The sequence below is a fragment of the Crotalus tigris genome, unplaced genomic scaffold (assembly GCF_016545835.1).
Source record: "Crotalus tigris isolate CLP2741 ecotype Arizona unplaced genomic scaffold, ASM1654583v1 scf7180000019553.37968852642:3898890, whole genome shotgun sequence".
Lineage (NCBI taxonomy): Eukaryota > Metazoa > Chordata > Lepidosauria > Squamata > Viperidae > Crotalus > Crotalus tigris.
The window spans coordinates 479,740-495,000 of NW_024097591.1; the positions used below are offsets into that span (position 1 = coordinate 479,740).

Here is a 15,261-nt window from a genome sequence, read left to right on the forward strand (position 1 = left end):
AGCAACGGTGAGACGGACCTTGGAGTCCTAGTGGACGATCACTGAAACATGAGCCAGCCGTGTGCGGTGGCAGCCAAAAAAAAGCCAATGCAATTCTTGGTTGTATAAACAGAAGCATAGAATCAGAATCATGTACAGTATTAGTACTGCTTTGTAAAGCCTTAGTAAGGCCACACCTGGAACACTGGATCCAGTTTTGGTCACCACGTTACAAAAAGGATGTTGAGATTTTGCGGGGGGGGGGGGAGTGCAAAGAAGAGCAACTAAGACGATTAAAGGCCTGGAGACTAAAACATACGAAGAACGGTTTGCAGGAACTGGGTCTGGCCAGTCTAGAGGAAAGAAGGACCAGGGGGTACATAAATAGCAATATTCCAATATTTGAGGGGTTGCCACAAAGAAGAGGCAGGAAAAAGGAACAACGGATGGAAAGTAATCAAAGAGAGAAGCAACCTGGAACTAAGGAGAAATTTCCTGACCGTGAGAACAGTTAACCAGTGGAACAACCTGCCTCCAGAAGCGCTGAATGCTGCAACACTGGAAGTTTTTAAGAAGAGACTGGACAGCCATTTGTCTGAAATGGTGTAAGGTTTCCTGCCTGATCAGGGGGTTGGACTAGATGACCTCCAAGGTCCCTTCCAACTTTATTTATTATTATTATTATGGATCATCGCACAGTCAGCCAGATGTTCAGACTGGATTTGGCATTTTCTCTATCTATCGAGTCCTTACCAAGGACCTGGGATAGGCAGATGTGGATGTTTGATGGTATTACAGATATCGTCGCAGGATGGAAGCAGTTCCTAGTAAGGCCGCCTTTTGCAATTGACTAATAGCGAATTTTTATTATTATTATTATTATTATTATTATTATTATTATTATTATTAATCATCGCATAATCAGCCAGATGTTCAGACTGGATTTGACATTTTTGTCTATCTATCGAGTCCTCACCAAGGACCTGGGATATGATGATGATGATGATGATGATGATGATGATGATGATGATGATGTGTCCAACTGAGGCTCAATTTTGCTCAGGGTGAGCAGACTGCAAAAGGCACCACCTGCCTCTTTGCCCGCTTTGGCATTCAAGTGGTCTCGAGACCCCCAGCCCCACTCCACCCCAAATTCTCCTTTCTCCCTCTTTAGCCCCCCCCCCCCCGCAAGGAAGGATTCAGCCCTGCAGGGATGCAAAACCGCCCAGGGGAGCCCTCTGGTCAAACCCACCCTTACTCCTTCTCCTGGCTTTTCAATCAGCCCCTGGCTGCCATCGGGAGGGAGAGAGGAGGGAAGAGCAGCCCCCCCCCCCCGCCGCCGCCAAAGGATGCACTTCAAAGCGAAGGGGAGAGGATGCTGAAGGCGTAGGAGGTCTCGCCTGGACAGCAACGGCGGAAGAAAAAAAAACCAGCGGTGCTGTGCACAAACCAACAGCGCTCTTGATCTCATCTGGCGTTTGTGTGTCACAGCATCCCCTCTTCCGGAGTGTGTGGCATGCACGCACACGCTTACACACACACACAGACAGAGATAGAGAGAGACACACACACAAACACAGACACCCAGACCTGTACATCTCGCTGCTTTCTGCTCCCCGCAGGAACAATGTCCCTGGCATAATCTCTGCTCTGCGTTGGGGGGATGTCTTCCTCTCTTCCTCCCTCTTCCTCTCTCTCCCTTTCCTCTCCCCTTCTCTCCCTCCCTCCCACCGTGTCATCCCCAATTCCCTTCCCTCCTGGTTATTTGCTTCTCGCCACTGGAATAAGCAGCTGGCTGGCGTCATAAACTTTACCAACGGGGTGAGGGGGAAAAAAAAAAAGAGGGCTCGGTCCATCCACCCGCTCTCCACTGGATTAATCTCCTGACCAGGTAAGCACAAGGTCGGATTTTATCCCCTGGCACAGCTTTGGCAGCAACGGAGAGGCTTGGGGCACCGAGCTGGCAGGATCTGATCTGCCAAAGAGGGGGTGGGGTGGGGGGATGGAGAAGAGAGATGAGCTTGCAAGAGGCTGCGTTTTTGCCGAGGAGATGGCACGGATTGTTGATGGCACTGGAAGGGGCAGAAGGAAATAAAGCGAGGAGGAGAGAAATGTTTTGCGCCTGGGAATTTCTGCAGGGCATCAGACTGGCATCCGATACTTCTTTGGGGAGGGCTTGTTTTGATTTGGGGGGAAATGCTGGGGCTTGGATTGGCCTGCCGGTGGTGGATTCATCAAGGCAGCGGTGAGGTTGAGATTTCCTGCAGTAGCATTTTTCAGGCGTCTTTACTGCCCCCTCCCCACCCTCCGGCACGGGCAAAATGTTGGAGTGTGGGGGCTGTGCTGCGATGATGCTTGAACTCGGCTCCCGCCTTCCTCCGTGGAGAAGGGAAGACAGGAGGGTCAGTGAAGGAAGAGGGAGTTAGTTTGGCTGGGCATCTTCAGGTGTGAGCTCACACCTGTCCAGAAGCAGAGGATGTTGTGGCTGGCAAATCTGGACAGCGAATTTTCATGCATCTCCGGCACGGCTGTTCCTGGGCAAAGACTGGCATATGATTGCAGAGATGCTCAAGGCTGTAAAAAGGTTTTGGCTGGCGAACGAAGCGTGGGAGAGACGCCGCGTCGACCAGCCTGGTCAAACGATGCTACCAACTCTATGTTGTCGATGTCAGGGAGGAACCGGCTGCAAAATCCGAGCCCTTGTGTTTTTCTTGTGCTGAGTGGCATGCAGTGGTTGCTTCTCCCACGCCTCAAAAAACACGGAGCCTTAGCAGGGGAGCAAAGAGACATCTTAATGGAAATCTAGACATTATTTTTTTTTTTTTTCCAGATTCGAGCAGAGTTATTGCAGACAGCAACCCCATCTCCTGTGCTCAGGGCCCTGGGCGGCCTTTCCTTCTAGCTCTTTGCAAGCGAGAAGGTGGACAGGCTGTTTTCAACCTGCCCGCTCAAGAGGCCAGTCAGCCCTGAATATACCCCGGCTGTGCAGATCTGGGTTTTTCCAAGTTAGCCAGAGGATTGGCGGGATTTACACACCGAAGGGGATTTTTGACACTCGGCAAAATCAGTGACCCTGATTCTCCTTAAATCGGGGAGATTAATTTGCTTCCGAAGGACCCATGCAGCAAAAATGAAAGTTGGCAAGGTTTAACGAAAGGAGATCTGGAAAGAGTTTAGAGGTGGTGGGGGGGGGGAAGTGGAGGCAGATTATTGGATTAGCCCAGTTTTTAATCTCTGGCTTCTAACCCTGCCACCTCGCCCCCCTCCCCTCTTTTCCCAGGAGGGCAGAGCTTCCATTTAAATAAACAACTCATCCGATTTAGAGAATATCCTAGAATGATTCGGAGAGGCAGGATTATGAAATGGGTGGCCATCACCTCAAGGCCATCGAGTGGAAATAGCCAAAAGAGATCAGACAGGATGTAGATGTTGCGTTAGTGTGTCACACAACCCTCCTGAGCTGCCTGTGTCTCTGGCCCGTAACCCCCATCCATTTTCACGGGGTCCTGTGCCTTGATTCTGCCCCACCTCTGACCCCCAACTCAAACACGACATTTTTAAGCAGCCAGTTTCGAAATTTAGGACTGCCCTCTGATCGATTTGAAGGGTTTTTTTCTCTCTTTTCTCTCTCTCATTTTCTCCGTTCTTCCCACCCTCCCAAAAATTGAGGTTTTAGGTGGGCAACATCATTATTTCAGCATGATAGGATCTGGATTGTGTCAAGGGTCAGGAGAAGAGAAGGGTGGATAAAGGTGGCTTGTGCAAATGCTTGGCCTTGTAACGGAGGCTGAAAACTAAAGTTTAATGCAAGGCTGTGTCTGGGGGAACCCGTGGAACCTGGATGGGGAATGACAGGCAAAAGGGAAAAATAAGAGAGAAGGAGATTTAGTGAGAGTATATCCCCTCCTCAAGATCCATTATAGCAAAGTTTGTAAAAAGAGTTGCATAAATCTCAGCCTGCCATTTAGGTACAATTTTAAATCTGAAGGTGCAGATGGATGTTTCACCTAAAAATGGGGCCCTAGGTTAGTCCTTCCTTCCTTCCTTCCTTCCTTCCTTCCTTCCTTCCTTCCTTCCTTCCTTCCTTCCTTCCTTCCTTCCTTCCTTCCTTCCTTCCTTTCTCTCTCTCTCCCTCCCTTCTTTCTTTCTCTCCTTCCTCCCTTCCTTTTCTTTCCCTTTCCTTCCTTCCTTCCTTCCTTCCTTCCTTCCTCTTTCATTCTTTCTTTTCTATCTTCTAAAAATTGAGACGCACAAACTCCTCCCTAACGAAAAAGAAGGAGAATGATTTTGGAATAATTTCCCAACGTGATGTCATTTTAACACAAAAGTGAGCTGCGGCTGGCTTTTTCCAGCCCGCAAACCCACATCCGAACAGTCAAGGCCTCCGATTTTGCACAAAATGTAAATCTCTGCCAACCTTGGCTTCGAAGTAAACACAGCAGGGAAGGAGTAAAACAGGAGTGATGGAGAATACCTGGGAGGGTTGCGCCCCACGGGGCTGTTTGTGTGTGTCTTGCTCCGCTCCTGGGTATTTCATCATCTGTCATCATAGATGGAAGGAGCAGAGGAAACTTTCAAGAGGTTTGGTGCTGGGAGGCCGGTGTGCAGGCGTAGGCGTTTGTGCGGGTGCAGAAGTAGGAGGCAAGAAAGTGTGCGGGAGTTTTGTGTGTGGAGTGTTGCTCCATTTCAAAGTGGGCTGGAACGGTTCAACCAGAACCGCTTTCCCTGGAATAGATATAGAGCTGCATCCTTGGGGTTTACAGAATAACAGAATAATTTGTGATTGTGCTTCCTGTCAGGAAATTTCTCTTTAGTTCTAGGTTGCTTCCTTCCTCGATTATCCGTTGCTTCTTGTCCTGCCTTCTGATGCTTTGGAGAACAGCTTGACTCCCTCTTCTTTGGGGCAGCCCCTGAGATATTGGAAGGCTGCTGTCAGGTCACCCCTCGTCCTTCTCTTCATTAAACCAGACATACCCAATTCCTGCAACCGTTCTCCCTATGTATGTTTATTTTTATTTCGAGGCAAGAGGATTATAGGATTGCAATCCTTTTTTCTCCCCTCCATTAGTCAATTACATGTCAATGGGAATGGCCTTGGGCACATCTGTTTCTGTACCCGGGGAAAGCCACCACTTGTCTGTGTTATTAGTAACATCTGTATTACTGCTATTATTGGCATCATGGTATTTTTCTAAACCGCCCAATACATGTTCTGGGCAATGTTTATATAGCATCATTTGTAACTTTGAGACTCGTGTGTGCTTTTTTTTTTTTTTTTTAATGGGGTAGTCTCTGCCCAAATGGAAAAAAAAAAACATCTGGAAAAGAAATCAAACAAAGAAGCCTAAGTTTCATCATGAAACTGCTAAAATCTCCAGCTCAGACTCCACTCAAGAATATTTTAACTGCTTTATGTACCAGTGTTTCTCCATCTTGGCCGTTTTAAGATGGGTGGACTACAACCCCCAGAATTCCCCAGGCAGCAGGTTTTAGGTATGGGGACTTCAACTCCGAGAATTCTCCAGTCAGCATGCTTTAAGATGGGTGAACTTCAACTCCCAGAATTCCCCAGCCAGCAGGTTTTAGGTATGGGGACTTCAACTCCCAGAATTCCTCAGCAGAATGCTAGCTGGGGAAAACTGGGTGTCGAACACACATCTTAACAAAACCAAGGTTGAGAAACTCTGTACCAGACCAAACTTCCAAAGGAAGATGCATTTTCTGAACGGGCCCAGAGACTCATCTGAGCCACGTGTGCCGAAAATCACATTTCTTCCTTTCTGTCTCTTTCAAGATCATTTAGGCCAAAAGGCAGTTCTGGCCATAAATAAAGCAAAACACAAGACAGGGGATATGGCTGCCATAGTTGACGAGTAGAGTGATAACTGTAAGCTAGGGGTCTTCCAACTTGGCAACTTTTAAGACTTGTGGACTTCAACTCCCAGAATTCCTTAGCCAGCCTGCCTGAAGACGGCCTGTTCTGTAAACTCTCCCTGGGGAACTCCTGATGCTAAGAGGGAACTGGGGAGGCCGTGTCAGCCAGGCCTTCTTAAGGAACCTCCAGGGTTAGGAGCAGTCTACCTGTGATTACGAGATGCAAGCAGCAGAAGAGAGCTTCCCCTTTGCAAAGCCTTGCCAGCTGAACGTTGGGTCCCAACCCATCCTGACCCTTATTCCCATCCTCTAGAAAGATTATTGGGGGGGGGGCAGGTATTTCTGTCCCAAAAATCAATGGAGAGCAACTTGCCGCTCAACTCAATCACTGCAACTCGGTGGGCTCCTTTCCCTGGGTGATTAACTGACGAAAGCCGGGATAATCCGGTTATTAAACCGATTCAGGTTTGCAGACGTGCTTGATGCACAGGCTTCTAATCTGGCAGACTTGAGCAATGATCCATCCGGCATCCAGGGACATTTGGCTGTCTCTAAGTGGAGGCCAGGAGGACTTTTAGCCTGGTCTTTCTTTCTTTCTTTCTTTCTTTCTCTCTCTCTCTCTCTCTCTCTCTCTCTCTCTCTCTCTTTTCTTTCTTTCGTGGTCCAGCCTTCTGCTGCTTCAAAGCATCACAAAGTGTCCCTCTTCTGCAGTGTCTCTCAACCTCAGCAATTTTTAAGATGTATGGACTTCTGACTGGGGGATTCTGGGAGTTCAAGTCTACCCATCTTAAAGGATGCTGGCTGGGGGGGGATGATTCTGGAATTGGTCCACACATCTTAAAGCATATTGGCTAGGGAATTCTGGGAGTTGAAGTCCACCCATCTTAAAGCATGCTGGTTGAGGGATTCTGGGAGTTGAAGTCCACCCAACAGGTTTCTGGTATGTTGCACCATTGATGGGAGGCCCACTGGCGCTCTCAACCGGCAGCCTACTTCCTGTTGGGGAGCTTGCATTTGAGCTTCTCCAGAGCCTTTTATGGGGGCTCCCAAGCTTCCCTCAACCCTGAGCAACGGTGAGGGATGCCGGGATCCATCGCTCAAAACCCCTAGAGGCATGTTGGTCAAATAGCCAGGAGATCTGCTATACAAGCGATCTGTCATGGGGACGGGCACAAAAAGCAAAATCTATGGAGGAGGTCGGTGCCGGGGGTCTCTTATTCCCCCCCCCTTCATAATTTGGAGTCAAGCATTTTAGGGATGTGGGGGGGGGCTCGTCTCTCCAATTGAACAGAAGCAGAGCGGAGGAGCGAAAACCCCGCAGAGGGGAACTTGCAAGGGACAGATCGGAGCATGTTTACTTCTGTTCTCTCCACCGCTGGGAGTTTGCAGCTGATGTAATGGCCGGGTGCGTTGGCATCAGGCCCTCGGCGAATCTACGGTCCCACTTCTGCTGCGGTGGGACGCTGGACAGAAAGCGGGGGGGAGGGGAGGAAAGTCTCCTTGCCCCCGACTCCCAGCCCTTCCCCCCCCAGTAGAGCTTGGGTGCTTGGCAAAGGGTGCCCGGTGCCCTCGGCTTGGCGTGTGCAGGGCAAGCTGTACAGAGGGAGCGTGTGGAGGACCACAAGGTGGTGGAGCTGGGCCTTGGGCCCAGATAGAGAGATAGGTAGGTAGATAGATAGATAGATAGATAGATAGATAGATAGATAGATAGAAATAGAGATAGATAGATAGATGATTGATAGATAGATAAATAGATAGATAGATGATAAATAGATGATAGATAGATAGATAGATAGATAGATAGATAGATAGATAGATAGATAGATAGATAGATAGATAGATAGATAGATAGATGGGTGGGTGGGTGGGTGGGTGGGTGGATGAATAGATAGATAGATAGATAGATAGATAGATAGATAGATAGATAGATAGATAGACAGATAAGGAAGGAAGGAAGGAAGGAAGGAAGGAAGGAAGGAAGGAAGGAAGGAAGGAAGGAAGGAAGGAAGGAAGAGAGAAAGAGAGAGAGACAGACAGACAGACACCCCAAAGGCATGGGAATTATCATTCCTATATCAAACCTGATCTGATGGGGCAACACGTCTAAACTGCCATTTCATTTCAGCTCCCATCTGGGGCTAACCCAGCCAACTGTGGCTGAGCCAACAAGCCATGGTTAGAAGTCCAGCATAGTGAGACGAACAAATCCAGTTTAACTGGTCATGTAGCCTCTGGCTGTCAGCTCGGACGGGCATCATGTCAACATCTCATTCTTGGCTTGTCCAACCCGCAACCCCAGCTCCTTCGCTTCGTCTCCGAGCCCCCTTTCCTATCTCCCCCCCCCCGAGCGCTCCCCGTTGGCACACCGGGCAGAACCCCCCCCCAGCTACCTGCCAAGAACAGCCACAGACCTGCCGTCTGCTGACACCGACTGCAATTTGCGGCTAATAAATCAGGTGGCGAGATTTGCAAGATCAAATAATCCTAATAACATTTGCATAATGTGCGCACTTTGCATAAATTGGCACGTCAAAGCGTGAGCCTGGCCCTCCCCGGGCTCCAGAACGATGATCATTATTGTTAGGGAGAAGACAGGCAGGAAGAAGAAGGCCCCGGCTGGCTGGGCAGCAGCGCCAGGGAGAACGGCTGCCAGGGCGGGAGGAAGCGGAGAGGATGCGTCCCAAGGCAAATGTCACTGCTGTTGGGGTGGCTGCTGGGCCCCCCTCCATGCCAGGGATGGCAACAAAGGCCTGCCGCTGCTGGTCTACTTTTTCCATCATGGGCTCTTTTTTGTATCCAAATTCCCCAATCTTTGGATGGTGGAGGGAGGGGGAATTGGCAGGGTTTTTTTAGCCTGGGATACTTTGAGATGGGTGGACTTCAGCTCCCAGAATCCCCCAGCCAGCATGCTTTAAGAGGGGTGGGCTTCCACTCCCAGAATCCCCCAGCCAACCTGCTTTAAGAGGGGTGGGCTTCCACTCCCAGAATTCCCCAGTCAGCAAACTTGAAGAAGAACAGACTTCAGCCCCCAGAATTCTTAAGCATGTGTGCTTTAAGATGGGTGGACTTCCACTCCCAGAATTCCCCAGCCAGCTTGCTTTAAGAGAGGTGCACTTTAACTCCCAGAATCCCCCAGCCAGCCTGCTTTAAGACGGGTGGACTTCCACTCCCAGAATTCCCCAGCCAGCTTGCTTTAAGAGGGGTTGACTTCAACTCCCAGAATCTCCCAGCCAGTCTGCTTTAAGAGGGGTGGACTTCAACTCCCAGAATCCCCCAGCCAGCACACTTTAAGATGGGTGGACTTCAAACAAAGCAAGCAAAGTCAATGGGGGAAGCCAGATTTCTTAACAACCGTTTTAATCACTTGAAACCTGCACTGATTCACTTAAGAACTGTGGCAGGCAAGGTTGTAAAATGGGGCAAAGCTCACTTAACACCTGTCTTGCTTAGCAACAGAAATTTTGAGCTCAACTGTGGTCATAGGTTCCGGACTCCCTGTTCCGTTCCATTTCCTTCCTTCTGTTCTGTTCTGTTTTGTTCTGTTCTGTTCTAGCAGAGGCAGAAGCAAAAAAAGCATTTCGCCTGCCTTGTGCAATTCACAATTCCTTGGATGCCCAATTCCTGCTCATTTAATCTAGAGATCCATACAGCCTTCATTAAAACTGCAGCTCTGCTCTCTCCAGGCTCACCATTCATTCCTTCACTTACTGATTTAATTGGTTATTAGGCTGGCAACTTGATTAAAGGAACTTGCACCGGTTGTGTGTGTGGGGGAGTTTTCTAAGCCTTCTACTCTGCAATTTTGTGGGGGGGGGGTTTGTTTTTGTTTTCCTTTCCGGATCGGATCAGCATCTGAGCAAAATCAGGATTTCTGACCTGGTTCCTTTGGCAAAAAAACCCGTCAGACTCTTAAAAAGAGGCAGCAGCTGAGCTGGGTGGCCTTATAAGTCAGGATTATCAATAAAGAAGCTGCAATTTAGAAAGAACAACCGAAACAAGTTGCTGGATTTCTGTAAGGCTGGTGGGATTCGTTTGGCGGATGTTTTTACCCTTTTAATATTATTATTTTTTAAAAAATTGTTTTAGAATTTTAAGCCGCCCGGAGTCATTTGGTAGAGTTAGGCGGCTCTAGAGATGAAATAAAGTGAAATAAAATAAAATAATTGCTGGATTAATAACGGCATTGTTGACTCGATTCAGAAATGGCCTGGGTTTTTGAATTCTTGTTCCATTATTAGTTATATGTCGCTTGTTCCCTTAAACTAGAAAAGGTCATTGTGATTGTCCCCCCCCCCACTCCGTAAATCTATTTTTAGCTGGAGAGAACTGGATGGAGAATACAGGCGGTCCTCGACTTACGACAGCCTGCTTAGTGGCCATTCAAAGTGACGGCACTGAAAAAAGTGACTTACGTCCGTTTTTCACGCTTAATGACCGTCGCAGCATCCCCCACGGTCATGTGATCTGAATTCGGACACTTGGCAACTGACTCACATTTATGACGGTTGTCGTGTCCCGGGGGTCACGTGATCCCTTTTTGCAACCTCCTAACAAGTCGAGTCAAGGCAGATTCACTTAACGTCCGTGTGACTAATTTAACCAATTGCGGCGATTCGCTTAGCAACGGGGGCGAGAAAGGTCATAAAAGGGGGCAAAATTCACTTAACAACTGTCTCACGTAACGACATAGATTTGGGGCTCAACTGTGGTCGTAAGTTGGGGACAACATATATATATTTAAAGCAGTTGGCGGTGGGGGGCACTAACTTTTTTTTAGGTTCCTCCATTTTTAACTCAGAGTGTTTGGATCGAAAGAAGAAAACGTCAAAACAAAAAAGCAAAAAAGCAAATTTTTCCTCCTCTCCATCCTCCTCCTAAAGTCACACGTTGGGCCTGGTACCAAAAATCACTCTTTTGAGAGTGAAAAGTCGTTTTCCCTCCTCCGTTGCTTATTGTAGCTTCCGACACTATCACATTTGGCTCTTTGGTGCCACATTTGTAGATGTGGGGAGAGAGAGAGAGAAGAGGGGCCTGTCAAAAATGCTTATTTTGGCATTTCTGCCCCCCCCCTTTAAAACAAAGAAGAAGAAGAAGAAAAAAAACCCAGCCAAGTTGGGAAAGAAAGCTTGTTGAGAGATGTCTGTTACAGTGAGATACCTGTGAGGCCATCTAGACGTACCCTTTATCCCGAGAGGCGAGACTCTGTCTACGTTCTGGGCAGGGCTGGAAACAGCAAAATAGTCAGCCGTTTGGTTTAACGACCGATCGAAGTTACAGCAGCGCTGGGAAAAAAAACGACTAAAGACCAGTCCTCGGACTTACGACCACCGTAGCATCCCCACAGTCATGCGATCAAACCTCGGTGCGTGGCAAACAGCCTGTGTTTAGGGGCAGTTGCAGTGTCCCAGGGTCACGTGATCCCCATTTGCGACCTTCCCAACAAGCAAAGGCAATGGGGGAAACTGCATTTCCTTAAAGAACTATAAGGATTCGTTTAACAATCGTGGGGAAAAAAAAAAAAAGATCGTGGCTGGCTGGTGAATTCTGGGAGTTGAAGTCCATAACTCCTAAAGTGGTCAAGATTGGAATTACCCCTGGGGTGGAACTAACTTCCATCAGCCATGGCATGTTGACTGGGGCACTGTAGGTAGGCCAATTGTGGCATTGTGGGTATACCGGTCATCCTTGACTGACCACGATTCGTTTAGTGACCGTTCGAAGTTACTGCAGCACGGGAAAAAGTGACTTATGGCTGTTTTTCACCCTTAACGACCGTTGTAGGGGTCACATGATTCAAATTCAGCCACTTGGCGACTGGCTCGTATTTATGACGGGGGCAGGGTCTCCCGGGGTCACGTGACCCCCTTTTGTGATCTTCCAGTAAGTAATCACTTAACAACCTGTTGCTGATTTAAGAACTAGGGTGATCCCCTTAACAACTGGAGCGAGAAAGGTGGCAAAAATGGGGCCAAACTCACTTAACCGATGTCTCCCTTAGCAACAGAAATATTGGGTGCCATTGCGGTCATTAAGTCGAGGACCACCTGTACCGACTGGGACATGATGGGAGCTAAAGAGAGCTTGGAAAAACCAGGTTGGATGGCATTGGTGAGCGCTAACGGAGCACGGAACTGCACTGGGACACCCAGGATTGTCGTAATTTCTATCGCACTGCAGAAATATTTGATACCGAGCGTGGAGCGCAATTAGCTGTTTGACAATGGTGGGTTTTTTTTCCAGGTCCTCGCTCAAACCGGTGCCTAGCCAGAGCTGCGATAAGAAAAAAAAAAAAAGAAAGAAAAGAAAGGAAGAAAAAGACCTATTGGAAATCGATAGCGGGAAATATTACAAAGACGGTGGGGCATTCTCTATCGCAGTCGGCAACGTCTTGCTTATTGGGTTTGTTAAAAGATAACACACATTGTGCGTGTTGGGAATTTAATAACAGCTGCTAGAATATGTATAACAAAGCACGAAACACAGCATGGGGGGGGGGGAAGGTAGAGGCCCTTCCGGTGAGGGAATGGCTGTAAAGACCTCAGTAAATAGTATTTAGGAACAGGCTGTGGTTTTAAATGGCTTTGGGAATCTTTTCGGAGGGAGGAAGATTACCGAAGCTTTTGACGTGTCCTCGGGAATTTATCTCATAATTGGACACCACAGAAGGAAACTTCAGCCTTTCCTGTTGCACTGATGTTTGCAACTCTGGCTTTTGGGATACTTTTACTGAGGTTTTAGTTGTCAGAGATGAATAATAGACCCTCTGGGAGTTTAAACAGATTATTGGAAAACCACCTAAGTTAACAACAGGACGGATAAATGGGAGTAGCACTCTGTTCAGGAGCAGTCTATCACTGGGTATCGGATGCTGGGGAGAGGAATAAGGTCGGAGATATGTGTCTGGTTTTTGGCCTTCTGAAATCCTGGTTGGTTGCCACATCTGGAAATGCTATATAGATAGTCCACCCAAAGCATCTGGAACAGTGTTTCTCAAACTTGGCCACTTGAAGATGGGTGAACTTCAACTCCCCAAATTCTCCAGACAGCAGGCAGCCTGGGGAATTGGGGAGTTGAAGACCACCCTTCTTCAGTTCTGGGAGTTGAGGTCCACCCATCTTCAGTTCTGGGAGTTGAGGTCCACCAATTCTGGAAGTTGAGGTCCATCCATCTTCAATTCTGGGAGTTGAGGTCCGTCCATCTTCAGTTCTGGTGTTGAGGTCCATCCATCGTCAATTCTGGGAGTTGAGGTCCATCCATCTTCAATTCTGGGAGTTGAGGTCCATCCATCTTCAATTCTGGGAGTTGAGGTCTACCCATCTTCAATTCTGGAAGTTGAGGTCTACCCATCTTCAATTCTGGGAGATGAGGTCTACCCATCTTCAATTCTGGGAGATGAGGTTCACCCATCTTCAATTCTGGGAGTTGAGGTCCACCCATCTTCAGTTCTGGGAGTTGAATCCACCCATCTTCAAGTTCACTCATCTTCAAATCCACCCACCATCAAGGTCATCACTGATCTAATGGATACCTTGTTTCCACATGTTGACCTTGGTTAGTTTTTTGGGTGACTGAGCAGAGTTGTGCTAATCCAGCCTCTCGGATTAATGTATAGTTCAGTTTATTCTGTGAAGGGGTGGATTCAGGAGTTGGCTGAGGAATTCTGGACGTTGAAGTCCACCTATTGTATCTTCAAGAAGCCAAGGAGGAGAAACACTGATCTGGAAGATGCCAGACTGGGGAAACTGCCTGAGGTTGGGTCTTCTGAACCACGCCAAGAAGTTTCAGGTGCATCCTCTGAAGATCAGAATGGGAGACCAGACCGATGAAAGGGAAACATGTTGGAGAACAACCGTCCCACAAGAGGGCAAGGTCTAACCCACTCTGAATGCTTTTACGCATCGGAGACAAATTCCTTGTATGTCCAACCACAGTTGGCCAATAAAGAATAAAGAAAGAAGAAAGAATTCTTGGAGCCTTATTTGGTCTTTCCCAGGCGAATCTGCCAGTCTGGGGGAGATTCCTGTGAAAGAGGCACAAAACAATAAAGTAGCTAGTTTGAACTCTACAACGTGTGGGCCTGGTTGTTCGCAACTGACAAACATGAATCAAGTATAAGGGACTGGATGCAGACCGGATAGAAGTGAGAGAGGGAAGATCTTCTCAGCGGATCTCTCTCCTTACATGATCCCTGGGAGGAGATTTCTTTGGAGAACCTCTAAGTCAGTGGTTCTCAACCTGTGGGTCGGGACCCCATTTGGGGTGGAACGACCATTTCACGGGGGTCGCCAAACAACGCAGTCCGCCATTTTTTCCCCCCTTTTCCTTAGCTGTGCTACTCCCTTTTATTCTATTGGCTTTTGAAAGCCAATAGAATAGACTCTCTTGAATAGAGCCTAATTCTATTGGCTTTCAAAAGCCAATAGGAATTGTCCAGGCTGTCTCTGCCCTGCTGAGCCCGCCAAAAGTCCCATTCTGCAAACGGTGCTGCACCAGTTGAGTAGTCCTCGACTTACGACCGGTTGAGTAGTCCTCGACTTATGACCGGTTGGGGGGTCGCAGCATTAAAAAAGTTGAGAACCCACTGCTCTAAGCCACTTGGGACCACTCTGTGGTTTGCAAGCCTCCCGTTAGGTGTAGTTCACAAGCCCAGGAGAAGGGATGGAGTAAAGGGTTAGGGTTAGCAATCAGCTTCTCCCAAAGGTACTTTTTCAAAGGACAACCGGACTTTTTCGTTTTTTTTTTTGACAAGTTCTGGCCAGAACTGAAGAAGCTTCCTGGGTGAGAAGCGAAATATCTTCAAGGGGAAAAAAATCCAATAAAGTCCAGCTGCCTTTTGAAAAACACCTTTGGGACAACTGGATGAGTGAGAATCTCCATAGAAGGACCACCTTCTCGAGAGAGGACGCATCCTTCCTGGGGACCCCCGGGTGGAACCCCCAGAGGAAGGCTGGGGAGAAGATGGACACGAAGGGCTTTGCACTCCCAAAGTCGCTCCTTAGGGCCACAGAGTCACAGATTCTGCCTGGAAATGGCACGGAGACAGCTTGCCTTGAAATATGGCCCCAGACTCACACCCCCTTTGTGCCTGGCTCTAATTAACTGCTTCAGCTCTTCCCCAATTAAGCCCCCCCTCTTTCTCTCTCTCTTTCTCTCTCTCTCTTCCTTTCTTTCTCTCCCCCCCCAGCTTTTCCAATGTGTCAATTTTTGCAAGAAATTGCAAAAACAGCTCATTAGCAACCTAGCTCCTGCTCGATTTATCCGAGCAGCATCGTGGGGTGGGGGGGAGGGAGGTGGGGGGAGAAATGTGACGTGTATTTCAAATGACAAAAATCGCAGGAGCCGTTCTGTTCTCCGCAGCAGGTGGGAATCCGGGGGCCAAAGAGGGAGGCTGGAAAAAAGGGGAGGCGA

The 15,261-nt window shown here is 48.3% G+C and overlaps 2 protein-coding genes across 4 annotated transcripts in view; one reads left to right on the forward strand and one right to left on the reverse strand.

Annotated features, from left to right (window-relative positions):
- MACROD1 (mono-ADP ribosylhydrolase 1) overlaps window positions 1-15,261 on the reverse strand; it is a 167,993-nt gene that overhangs the window by 56,568 nt on the left and 96,164 nt on the right. The gene's annotated exons all lie outside the window — the stretch shown is intronic.
- FLRT1 (fibronectin leucine rich transmembrane protein 1) overlaps window positions 1,369-15,261 on the forward strand; it is an 85,812-nt gene continuing 71,919 nt past the window's right edge. The window contains exon 1 of one of the 2 annotated variants that reach the window (XM_039363512.1): window positions 1,369-1,870. The gene's annotated coding sequence lies outside the window, so the exon portion shown is untranslated. The remainder of the gene's footprint in view (window positions 1,871-15,261) is intronic. The other variant, XM_039363511.1, reaches the window with a different exon arrangement.